This window comes from Hydractinia symbiolongicarpus, chromosome 9 (genome assembly GCF_029227915.1).
Source record: "Hydractinia symbiolongicarpus strain clone_291-10 chromosome 9, HSymV2.1, whole genome shotgun sequence".
Lineage (NCBI taxonomy): Eukaryota > Metazoa > Cnidaria > Hydrozoa > Anthoathecata > Hydractiniidae > Hydractinia > Hydractinia symbiolongicarpus.
Window position 1 is genome coordinate 18055102 of NC_079883.1, and position 12596 is coordinate 18067697.

A 12596-nucleotide genomic window follows, 5' to 3' on the forward strand; every position below is an offset into this window, starting at 1 on the left:
GGTACAAGAGGCTATATTACAGCCCTTAGGGGCTTGTACGTGTGGCTGACTGTGTTATAAAACCGTGGCGCATTGGAAAACCACTTGGGACGTTGTAGTCCATTGAGAGTGGATGGATTAGACCAATGGTAACCTGCGCAGGCACGTGCAACCACGTGATATATGTGTAAGGCCTTTATTAGGCTGCAAGAGGCCATATTACAGTCGTTAGACGCATGTACTTGTAGTTAACGGTGTTATAACGCCATGGCGCAATGGAAAACGACTTGTGACGTCGTAGTCCATTGAGAGTGGAAGGATTAGAGAAATGGTAACCTGCGCAGGCACGTGGAACAACGTGATTCATGTATGCGGAATTTATTAGGCCGCAAAAGGCCATATTACAGCCTTTAGGGGCCTGTACACGTGTTTGACGGTGTTGTAAAGCCGTGGCGCTATGGAAAACAACTTGGGACTTCGTAGTCCTTTGAGAGTGGAAGGATAAGACCAATGATAACCTGCGCAGGCATGTGCAACCACGTGATATACGTGTAAGGCCCTTATTAGTGTACAAGAGGCTATATTACAGCCCTTGGGGGCTTGTACGTGTGGTTGACGCTGTTATAACGCCATGGCGCAATGAAAAACTACTTGGGACGGCGTAGTTCATTGAGAGTGGAAGGAGAAAACTAATGGTAACCTGCGCAGGCACGTGCAACCACGTGATATATGTGTAAGGCCTTTATTAGGCTGCAAAAGGCCATATTACAGTCGTTAGACGCATGTACCCGTAGTTAACGGTGTTATAACACCATGGCGCAATGGAAAACAACTTGGGACGTCGTAGTCAATTGAGAGTACATGGACTAGTCCGATCGTAACTTGGGCAGGCACGTGGAACTACGTGATTTATGTGTGCGGCCTCTATTAAGCAGCAAAAGGCCATACTATAGCCTTTAGAGGCCTGTACATGTGGCTGACTGTGTTATAAAGCCATGGCGCCATGGAAAACCACTTGGGACGTCGTAGTGCATGGAGAGGGGAAGGATAACACCAATGCTAATCTGTGCAGGCACGTGCAACCACGTGATATACGTGTAAGGCTTTTATTAGGGTACAAGAGGCTATATTACAGCCCTTAGGGGCTTGTACGTGTGGCTGACTGTGTTATAAAACCGTGGCGCATTGGAAAACCACTTGGGACGTTGTAGTCCATTGAGAGTGGATGGATTAGACCAATGGTAACCTGCGCAGGCACGTGCAACCACGTGATATATGTGTAAGGCCTTTATTAGGTTGCAAGAGGCCATATTACAGTCGTTAGACGCATGTACTTGTAGTTAACGGTGTTATAAAGCTGTGGCGCAATTGCAAACAACTTGGGACGTCGTAGTCCATTGAGAGTACATGGACTAGTCCGATCGTAACTTGCGCAGGCACGTGGATCTACGTGATTCATGTGTACGGCCTCTATTAGGCAGCAAAAGGCTATGCCATAGCCTTTAGAGGGCTGTACACGTTGATGACTGTGTAATAAAGCCGTGGCGCTATGGAAAACAACTTGGGACGTCGTAGTCCATTGAGAGTGGATGGATTAGACAAATGATAACCTGCGCAGGCACGTGCAACCACGTGATATACGTGTAAGGCCTTTATTAGTGTACAAGAGGCTATATTACAGCCCTTAGGGGCTTGTACGTGTGGCTGACGCTGTTATAAAGCCATGGCGCAATGAAAAACTACTTGGGACGTCGTAGTTCATTGAGAGTGGAAGGATAAGACCAATGGTAACCTGCGCAGGCACGTGGAACCACGTGATATACGTGTAAGGCCTTTGTTAGGCTGCAAGAGGCAGCCTTTAGGGGCCTGTACACGTGGTTGACGGTGTTGTGAAGCCGTGGCCCTATGGAAAAGAACTTGGGACGTCGTAGTCGATTGAGCGCGGAAGGATAAGACCAATGATAACCTGCGCAGGCACGTGCAACCACGTGATATACGTGTAAGGCCTTTATTAGGCTGCAAGAGGCAGCCTTTAGGGGCCTGTACACGTGGTTGACGGTGTTGTGAAGACGTGGCCCTATGGAAAACAACTTGGGACGTCGTAGTCGATTGAGCGCGGAAGGATAAGACCAATGATAACCTGCGCAGGAACGTGCAACCACGTGATATACGTGTAAGGCCTTTATTAGGCTGCAAGAGGCAGCCTTTAGGGGCCTGTACACGTGTTTGACGGTGTTGTGAAGCCGTGGCCCTATGGAAAACAACTTGGGACGTCGTAGTCGATTGAGCGCGGAAGGATAAGACCAATGATAACCTGCGCAGGAACGTGCAACCACGTGATATACGTGTAAGGCCTTTATTAGTGTACAAGAGGCTATATTACAGCCCTTAGGGGCTTGTACGTGTGGCTGACGCTGTTATAAAGCCATGGCGCAATGAAAAACTACTTGGGACGTCGTAGTCCATTGAGAGTGGAAGGATAAGACCAATGGTAACTTGCGCAGGCACGTGCAACCACGTGATATACGTGGAAGGCCTTTATTAGGGTACAAGAGGCTATATTGCAGCCCTTAGGGGCCTGTACCTGTAATTGACAGCGTTATAACGCCATGACACAATGGTAAACAACTTGGAACGTCGTAGTCCATTGAGAGTGGAAGGATTAGACGAATAGTAACCTGCGCAGGCACGTGGAACAACGCGAATTGGGTGTACGGCCTTTATTAGGCTGCAAAAGGTCATATTACAGCCTTTAGAGACCTGTACACGTGGTTGACGGTGTTATAAAGCTGTGGCGCAATTGCAAACAACTTGGGACGTCTTAGTCCATTGAGAGTGGAAAGATTAGTCCAATCGTAACTTGCGCAGGCACGTGGAACAACGTGATTTATGTGTACGGTCTCTATTAGTCAGCAAAAGGCCATACTATAGCCTTTAGAGGCATGTACACGTGGCTGACTGTGTTATAAAGCCATGGCGCAATGGAAAACAACTTGGGACTTCGTAGTCCTTTGAGAGTGGAAGGATAAGACTAATGATAACCTGCGCAGGCACGTGCAACCACGTGATATACGTGTAAGGCCTTTATTAGTGTACAAAAGGCTATATTGCAGCCCTTAGGGGCTTGTACGTGTGGCTGACGCTGTTATAAAGCCATGGCGCAATGGAAAACTACTTGGGACGTCGTAGTTCATTGAGAGTGGAAGGAGAAGACCAATGGTAACCTGCGCAGGCACGTGCAACCACGTGATATACGTGTAAGGCCTTTATTAGGCTGCAAGAGGCCTTATTACAGTCGTTAGACGCATGTACTTGTAGTTAACGGTGTTATAACGCCATGGCGCAATGGAAAACGACTTGTGACGTCGTAGTCCATTGAGAGTGGAAGGATTAGACCAATGGTAACCTGCGCAGGCACGTGCAACCACGTGATATACGTGTAAGGCCTTTATTAGGCTGCAAGAGGCCATATTACAGTCGTTAGACGCATGTACTTGTAGTTAACGGTGTTATAACGCCATGGCGCAATGGAAAACGACTTGTGACGTCGTAGTCCATTGAGAGTGGAAGGATTAGACCAATGGTAACCTGCGCAGGCACGTGGAACAACGTGATTTATGTATACGGACTTTATTAGGCCGCAAAAGGCCATATTACAGCCTTTAGGGGCCTGTACACGTGTTTGACGGTGTTGTGAAGCCGTGGCGCTATGAAAAACAACTTGGGACTTCGTAGTCCTTTGAGAGTGGAAGGATAAGACCAATGATAACCTGCGCAGGCACGTGCAACCACTTGATATTCGTGTAAGGCCTTTATTAGGCTGCAAGAGGCCTTATTACAGTCGTTAGACGCATGTACTTGTAGTTAACGGTGTTATAACGCCATGGCGCAATGGAAATCGACTTGTGACGTCGTAGTCCATTGAGAGTGGAAGGATTAGACCAATGGTAACCTGCGCAGGCACGTGGAACAACGTGATTTATGTATACGGACTTTATTAGGCCGCAAAAGGCCATATTACAGCCTTTAGGGGCCTGTACACGTGTTTGACGGTGTTGTGAAGCCGTGGCGCTATGAAAAACAACTTGGGACTTCGTAGTCCTTTGAGAGTGGAAGGATAAGACCAATGATAACCTGCGCAGGCACGTGCAACCACTTGATATACGTGTAAGGCCTTTATTAGGCTGCAAGAGGCCTTATTACAGTCGTTAGACGCATGTACTTGTAGTTAACGGTGTTATAACGCCATGGCGCAATGGAAAACGACTTGTGACGTCGTAGTCCATTGAGAGTGGAAGGATTAGACCAATGGTAACCTGCGCAGGCACGTGGAACAACGTGATTTATGTATACGGACTTTATTAGGCCGCAAAAGGCCATATTACAGCCTTTAGGGGCCTGTACACGTGTTTGACGGTGTTGTGAAGCCGTGGCGCTATGAAAAACAACTTGGGACTTCGTAGTCCTTTGAGAGTGGAAGGATAAGACCAATGATAACCTGCGCAGGCACGTGCAACCACTTGATATACGTGTAAGGTCTTTATTAGGCCGCAAGAGGCCATATTACAGTCGTTAGACGCATGTACTCGTAGTTAACGGTGTTATAACGCCATGGCGCAACGGAAAACGACTTGGGACGTCGTAGTCCATTGAGAGGGGAAGGATTAGACCAATGGTAACCTGCGCAGGAACGTGCAACCACGTGATATACGTGTAAGGCCTTTATTAGGGTTCAAGAGGCTATATTACAGCCGTTTGGGGCCTGTGCGCGTGGCTGACGCTGTTATAAAGCTATGGCGCAATGGAAAACAACTTGGGACGTCGTAGTCCATTGAGAGTGGAAGGATAAGACCAATGGTAACCTGCGCAGGCACGTGGAACAACGTGATTCATGTATGCGGACTTTATTAGGCCGAAAAAGGCCATATTACAGCCTTTAGGGGCCTGTACACGTGTTTGACGGTGTTGTAAAGCCGTGGCGCTATAGAAAACAACTTGGGACTTCGTAGTCCTTTGAGAGTGGAAGGATAAGACAAATGATAACCTGCGCAGGAACGTGCAACCACGTGATATACGTGTAAGGCCTTTATTAGTGTACAAGAGGCTATATTACAGCCCTTAGGGGCTTGTACGTGTGGCTGACGCTGTTATAAAGCCATGGCGCAATGAAAAACTACTTGGGACGTCGTAGTTCATTGAGAGTGGAAGGAGAAGACTAATGGTAACCTGCGCAGGCACGTGCAACCACGTGATATATGTGTAAGGCCTTTATTAGGCTGCAAAAAGCCATATTACAGTCGTTAGACGCATGTACCCGTAGTTAACGGTGTTATTACTCCATGGCGCAATGGAAAACAACTTGGGACGTCGTAGTCCATTGAGAGTGGAAGGATAAGACCAATGGTAACTTGAGCAGGCACGTGCAACCACGTGATATACGTGTAAGGCCTTTATTAGGGTACAAGAGGCTATATTGCAGCCCTTAGGGGCCTGTACCTGTAATTGACGGCGTTATAACGCCATGGCACAATGGTAAACAACTTGGAACGTCGTAGTCCATTGAGAGTGGAAGGATTAGACGAATAGTAACCTGCGCAGGCACGTGGAACAACGCGAATTGGGTGTACGGCCTTTATTAGGCTGCAAAAGATCATATTACAGCCTTTAGAGACCTGTACACGTGGTTGACGGTGTTATAAAGCTGTGGCGCAATTGCAAACAACTTGGGACGTCTTAGTCCATTGAGAGTGGAAAGATTAGTCCGATCGTAACTTGCGCAGGCACGTGGAACAACGTGATTTATGTGTACGGCCTCTATTAGGCAGCAAAAGGCCATACTATAGCCTTTAGAGGCATGTACACGTGGATGACTGTGTTATAAAGCCATGGCGCAATGGAAAACAACTTGGGACTTCGTAGTCCTTTGAGAGTGGAAGGATAAGACCAATGATAACCTGCGCAGGCACGTGCAACCACGTGATATACGTGTAAGGCCTTTATTAGTGTACAAGAGGCTATATTACAGCCCTTAGGGGCTTGTACGTGTGGCTGACGCTGTTATAAAGCCATGGCGCAATGGAAAACTACCCGGGACGTCGTAGTTCATTGAGAGTGGAAGGATAAGACCAATGATAACCTGCGCAGGCACGTGCAACCACTTGATATACGTGTAAGGCCTTTATTAGGCTGCAAGAGGCCATATTACAGTCGTTAGACGCATGTACTTGTAGTTAACGGTGTTATAACGCCATGGCGCAATGGAAAACGACTTGTGACGTCGTAGTCCATTGAGAGTGGAAGGATTAGACCAATGGTAACCTGCGCAGGCACGTGGAACAACGTGATTTATGTATACGGACTTTATTAGGCCGCAAAAGGCCATATTACAGCCTTTAGGGGCCTGTACACGTGTTTGACGGTGTTGTGAAGCCGTGGCGCTATGAAAAACAACTTGGGACTTCGTAGTCCTTTGAGAGTGGAAGGATAAGACCAATGATAACCTGCGCAGGCACGTGCAACCACTTGATATACGTGTAAGGTCTTTATTAGGCCGCAAGAGGCCATATTACAGTCGTTAGACGCATGTACTCGTAGTTAACGGTGTTATAACGCCATGGCGCAACGGAAAACGACTTGGGACGTCGTAGTCCATTGAGAGGGGAAGGATTAGACCAATGGTAACCTGCGCAGGAACGTGCAACCACGTGATATACGTGTAAGGCCTTTATTAGGGTTCAAGAGGCTATATTACAGCCGTTTGGGGCCTGTGCGCGTGGCTGACGCTGTTATAAAGCTATGGCGCAATGGAAAACAACTTGGGACGTCGTAGTCCATTGAGAGTGGAAGGATAAGACCAATGGTAACCTGCGCAGGCACGTGGAACAACGTGATTCATGTATGCGGACTTTATTAGGCCGAAAAAGGCCATATTACAGCCTTTAGGGGCCTGTACACGTGTTTGACGGTGTTGTAAAGCCGTGGCGCTATGGAAAACAACTTGGGACTTCGTAGTCCTTTGAGAGTGGAAGGATAAGACAAATGATAACCTGCGCAGGAACGTGCAACCACGTGATATACGTGTAAGGCCTTTATTAGGGTTCAAGAGGCTATATTACAGCCGTTTGGGGCCTGTGCGCGTGGCTGACGCTGTTATAAAGCTATGGCGCAATGGAAAACAACTTGGGACGTCGTAGTCCATTGAGAGTGGAAGGATAAGACCAATGGTAACCTGCGCAGGCACGTGGAACAACGTGATTCATGTATGCGGACTTTATTAGGCCGCAAAAGGCCATATTACAGCCTTTAGGGGCCTGTACACGTGTTTGACGGTGTTGTAAAGCCGTGGCGCTATGGAAAACAACTTGGGACTTCGTAGTCCTTTGAGAGTGGAAGGATAAGACCAATGATAACCTGCGCAGGCACGTGCAACCACGTGATATACGTGTAAGGCCTTTATTAGTGTACAAGAGGCTATATTACAGCCCTTAGGGGCTTGTACGTGTGGCTGACGCTGTTATAAAGCCATGGCGCAATGAAAAACTACTTGGGACGTCGTAGTTCATTGAGAGTGGAAGGAGAAGACTAATGGTAACCTGCGCAGGCACGTGCAACCACGTGATATATGTGTAAGGCCTTTATTAGGCTGCAAAAAGCCATATTACAGTCGTTAGACGCATGTACCCGTAGTTAACGGTGTTATTACGCCATGGCGCAATGGAAAACAACTTGGGACGTCGTAGTCCATTGAGAGTGGAAGGATAAGACCAATGGTAACTTGCGCAGGCACGTGCAACCACGTGATATACGTGTAAGGCCTTTATTAGGGTACAAGAGGCTATATTGCAGCCCTTAGGGGCCTGTACCTGTAATTGACGGCGTTATAACGCCATGGCACAATGGTAAACAACTTGGAACGTCGTAGTCCATTGAGAGTGGAAGGATTAGACGAATAGTAACCTGCGCAGGCACGTGGAACAACGCGAATTGGGTGTACGGCCTTTATTAGGCTGCAAAAGATCATATTACAGCCTTTAGAGACCTGTACACGTGGTTGACGGTGTTATAAAGCTGTGGCGCAATTGCAAACAACTTGGGACGTCTTAGTCCATTGAGAGTGGAAAGATTAGTCCGATCGTAACTTGCGCAGGCACGTGGAACAACGTGATTTATGTGTACGGCCTCTATTAGGCAGCAAAAGGCCATACTATAGCCTTTAGAGGCATGTACACGTGGATGACTGTGTTATAAAGCCATGGCGCAATGGAAAACAACTTGGGACTTCGTAGTCCTTTGAGAGTGGAAGGATAAGACCAATGATAACCTGCGCAGGCACGTGCAACCACGTGATATACGTGTAAGGCCTTTATTAGTGTACAAGAGGCTATATTACAGCCCTTAGGGGCTTGTACGTGTGGCTGACGCTGTTATAAAGCCATGGCGCAATGGAAAACTACCCGGGACGTCGTAGTTCATTGAGAGTGGAAGGAGAAGACCAATGGTAACCTGCGCAGGCACGTGCAACCACGTGATATACGTGTAAGGCCTTTATTAGGCTGCAAGAGGCCATATTACAGTCGTTAGACGCATGTACTTGTAGTTAACGGTGTTATAACGCCATGGCGCAATGGAAAACGACTTGTGACGTCGTAGTCCATTGAGAGTGGAAGGATTAGACCAATGGTAACCTGCGCAGGTTACCATTAGTCTTCTCCTTCCACTCTCAATGAACTACGACGTCCCAAGTAGTTTTTCATTGCGCCATGGCTTTATAACAGCGTCAGCCACACGTACAAGCCCCTAAGGGCTGTAATATAGCCTCTTGTACACTAATAAAGGCCTTACACGTATATCACGTGGTTGCACGTGCCTGCGCAGGTTATCATTGGTCTTATCCTTCCACTCTCAAAGGACTACGAAGTCCCAAGTTGTTTTCCATAGCGCCACGGCTTTACAACACCGTCAAACACGTGTACAGGCCCCTAAAGGCTGTAATATGGCCTTTTGCGGCCTAATAAAGTCCGCATACATGAATCACGTTGTTCCACGTGCCTGCGCAGGTTACCATTGGTCTTATCCTTCCACTCTCAATGGACTACGACGTCCCAAGTTGTTTTCCATTGCGCCATAGCTTTATAACAGCGTCAGCCACGCGCACAGGCCCCAAACGGCTGTAATATAGCCTCTTGAACCCTAATAAAGGCCTTACACGTATATCACGTGGTTGCACGTTCCTGCGCAGGTTATCATTTGTCTTATCCTTCCACTCTCAAAGGACTACGAAGTCCCAAGTTGTTTTCCATAGCGCCACGGCTTTACAACACCGTCAAACACGTGTACAGGCCCCTAAAGGCTGTAATATGGCCTTTTTCGGCCTAATAAAGTCCGCATACATGAATCACGTTGTTCCACGTGCCTGCGCAGGTTACCATTGGTCTTATCCTTCCACTCTCAATGGACTACGACGTCCCAAGTTGTTTTCCATTGCGCCATAGCTTTATAACAGCGTCAGCCACGCGCACAGGCCCCAAACGGCTGTAATATAGCCTCTTGAACCCTAATAAAGGCCTTACACGTATATCACGTGGTTGCACGTTCCTGCGCAGGTTACCATTGGTCTAATCCTTCCCCTCTCAATGGACTACGACGTCCCAAGTCGTTTTCCGTTGCGCCATGGCGTTATAACACCGTTAACTACGAGTACATGCGTCTAACGACTGTAATATGGCCTCTTGCGGCCTAATAAAGACCTTACACGTATATCAAGTGGTTGCACGTGCCTGCGCAGGTTATCATTGGTCTTATCCTTCCACTCTCAAAGGACTACGAAGTCCCAAGTTGTTTTTCATAGCGCCACGGCTTCACAACACCGTCAAACACGTGTACAGGCCCCTAAAGGCTGTAATATGGCCTTTTGCGGCCTAATAAAGTCCGTATACATAAATCACGTTGTTCCACGTGCCTGCGCAGGTTACCATTGGTCTAATCCTTCCACTCTCAATGGACTACGACGTCACAAGTCGTTTTCCATTGCGCCATGGCGTTATAACACCGTTAACTACAAGTACATGCGTCTAACGACTGTAATAAGGCCTCTTGCAGCCTAATAAAGGCCTTACACGTATATCAAGTGGTTGCACGTGCCTGCGCAGGTTATCATTGGTCTTATCCTTCCACTCTCAATGAACTACGACGTCCCGGGTAGTTTTCCATTGCGCCATGGCTTTATAACAGCGTCAGCCACACGTACAAGCCCCTAAGGGCTGTAATATAGCCTCTTGTACACTAATAAAGGCCTTACACGTATATCACGTGGTTGCACGTGCCTGCGCAGGTCATCATTGGTCTTATCCTTCCACTCTCAAAGGACTACGAAGTCCCAAGTTGTTTTCCATTGCGCCATGGCTTTATAACACAGTCATCCACGTGTACATGCCTCTAAAGGCTATAGTATGGCCTTTTGCTGCCTAATAGAGGCCGTACACATAAATCACGTTGTTCCACGTGCCTGCGCAAGTTACGATCGGACTAATCTTTCCACTCTCAATGGACTAAGACGTCCCAAGTTGTTTGCAATTGCGCCACAGCTTTATAACACCGTCAACCACGTGTACAGGTCTCTAAAGGCTGTAATATGATCTTTTGCAGCCTAATAAAGGCCGTACACCCAATTCGCGTTGTTCCACGTGCCTGCGCAGGTTACTATTCGTCTAATCCTTCCACTCTCAATGGACTACGACGTTCCAAGTTGTTTACCATTGTGCCATGGCGTTATAACGCCGTCAATTACAGGTACAGGCCCCTAAGGGCTGCAATATAGCCTCTTGTACCCTAATAAAGGCCTTACACGTATATCACGTGGTTGCACGTGCCTGCTCAAGTTACCATTGGTCTTATCCTTCCACTCTCAATGGACTACGACGTCCCAAGTTGTTTTCCATTGCGCCATGGCGTAATAACACCGTTAACTACGGGTACATGCGTCTAACGACTGTAATATGGCTTTTTGCAGCCTAATAAAGGCCGCATACATGAATCACGTTGTTCCACGTGCCTGCGCAGGTTACCATTGGTCTTATCCTTCCACTCTCAATGGACTACGACGTCCCAAGTTGTTTTCCATTGCGCCATAGCTTTATAACAGCGTCAGCCACGCGCACAGGCCCCAAACGGCTGTAATATAGCCTCTTGAACCCTAATAAAGGCCTTACACGTATATCACGTGGTTGCACGTTCCTGCGCAGGTTATCATTTGTCTTATCCTTCCACTCTCAAAGGACTACGAAGTCCCAAGTTGTTTTCTATAGCGCCACGGCTTTACAACACCGTCAAACACGTGTACAGGCCCCTAAAGGCTGTAATATGGCCTTTTTCGGCCTAATAAAGTCCGCATACATGAATCACGTTGTTCCACGTGCCTGCGCAGGTTACCATTGGTCTTATCCTTCCACTCTCAATGGACTACGACGTCCCAAGTTGTTTTCCATTGCGCCATAGCTTTATAACAGCGTCAGCCACGCGCACAGGCCCCAAACGGCTGTAATATAGCCTCTTGAACCCTAATAAAGGCCTTACACGTATATCACGTGGTTGCACGTTCCTGCGCAGGTTACCATTGGTCTAATCCTTCCCCTCTCAATGGACTACGACGTCCCAAGTCGTTTTCCGTTGCGCCATGGCGTTATAACACCGTTAACTACGAGTACATGCGTCTAACGACTGTAATATGGCCTCTTGCGGCCTAATAAAGACCTTACACGTACATCAAGTGGTTGCACGTGCCTGCGCAGGTTATCATTGGTCTTATCCTTCCACTCTCAAAGGACTACGAAGTCCCAAGTTGTTTTTCATAGCGCCACGGCTTCACAACACCGTCAAACACGTGTACAGGCCCCTAAAGGCTGTAATATGGCCTTTTGCGGCCTAATAAAGTCCGTATACATAAATCACGTTGTTCCACGTGCCTGCGCAGGTTACCATTGGTCTAATCCTTCCACTCTCAATGGACTACGACGTCACAAGTCGTTTTCCATTGCGCCATGGCGTTATAACACCGTTAACTACAAGTACATGCGTCTAACGACTGTAATAAGGCCTCTTGCAGCCTAATAAAGGCCTTACACGTATATCAAGTGGTTGCACGTGCCTGCGCAGGTTATCATTGGTCTTATCCTTCCACTCTCAAAGGACTACGAAGTCCCAAGTTGTTTTTCATAGCGCCACGGCTTCACAACACCGTCAAACACGTGTACAGGCCCCTAAAGGCTGTAATATGGCCTTTTGCGGCCTAATAAAGTCCGTATACATAAATCACGTTGTTCCACGTGCCTGCGCAGGTTACCATTGGTCTAATCCTTCCACTCTCAATGGACTACGACGTCACAAGTCGATTTCCATTGCGCCATGGCGTTATAACACCGTTAACTACAAGTACATGCGTCTAACGACTGTAATAAGGCCTCTTGCAGCCTAATAAAGGCCTTACACGAATATCAAGTGGTTGCACGTGCCTGCGCAGGTTATCATTGGTCTTATCCTTCCACTCTCAAAGGACTACGAAGTCCCAAGTTGTTTTTCATAGCGCCACGGCTTCACAACACCGTCAAACACGTGTACAGGCC

General features: G+C 47.7%; 1 long non-coding RNA gene across 1 annotated transcript; it reads left to right on the top strand.

Annotated features, from left to right (window-relative positions):
* The first annotated feature begins 1957 nt into the window (after positions 1–1957).
* LOC130656362 (uncharacterized) lies at positions 1958–9592 on the top strand. The gene is made up of 2 exons (XR_008984910.1): positions 1958–8671; positions 8854–9592. It is a non-coding gene; the product is annotated as an uncharacterized LOC130656362 (long non-coding RNA).
* Positions 9593–12596: the final 3004 nt, after the last annotated feature.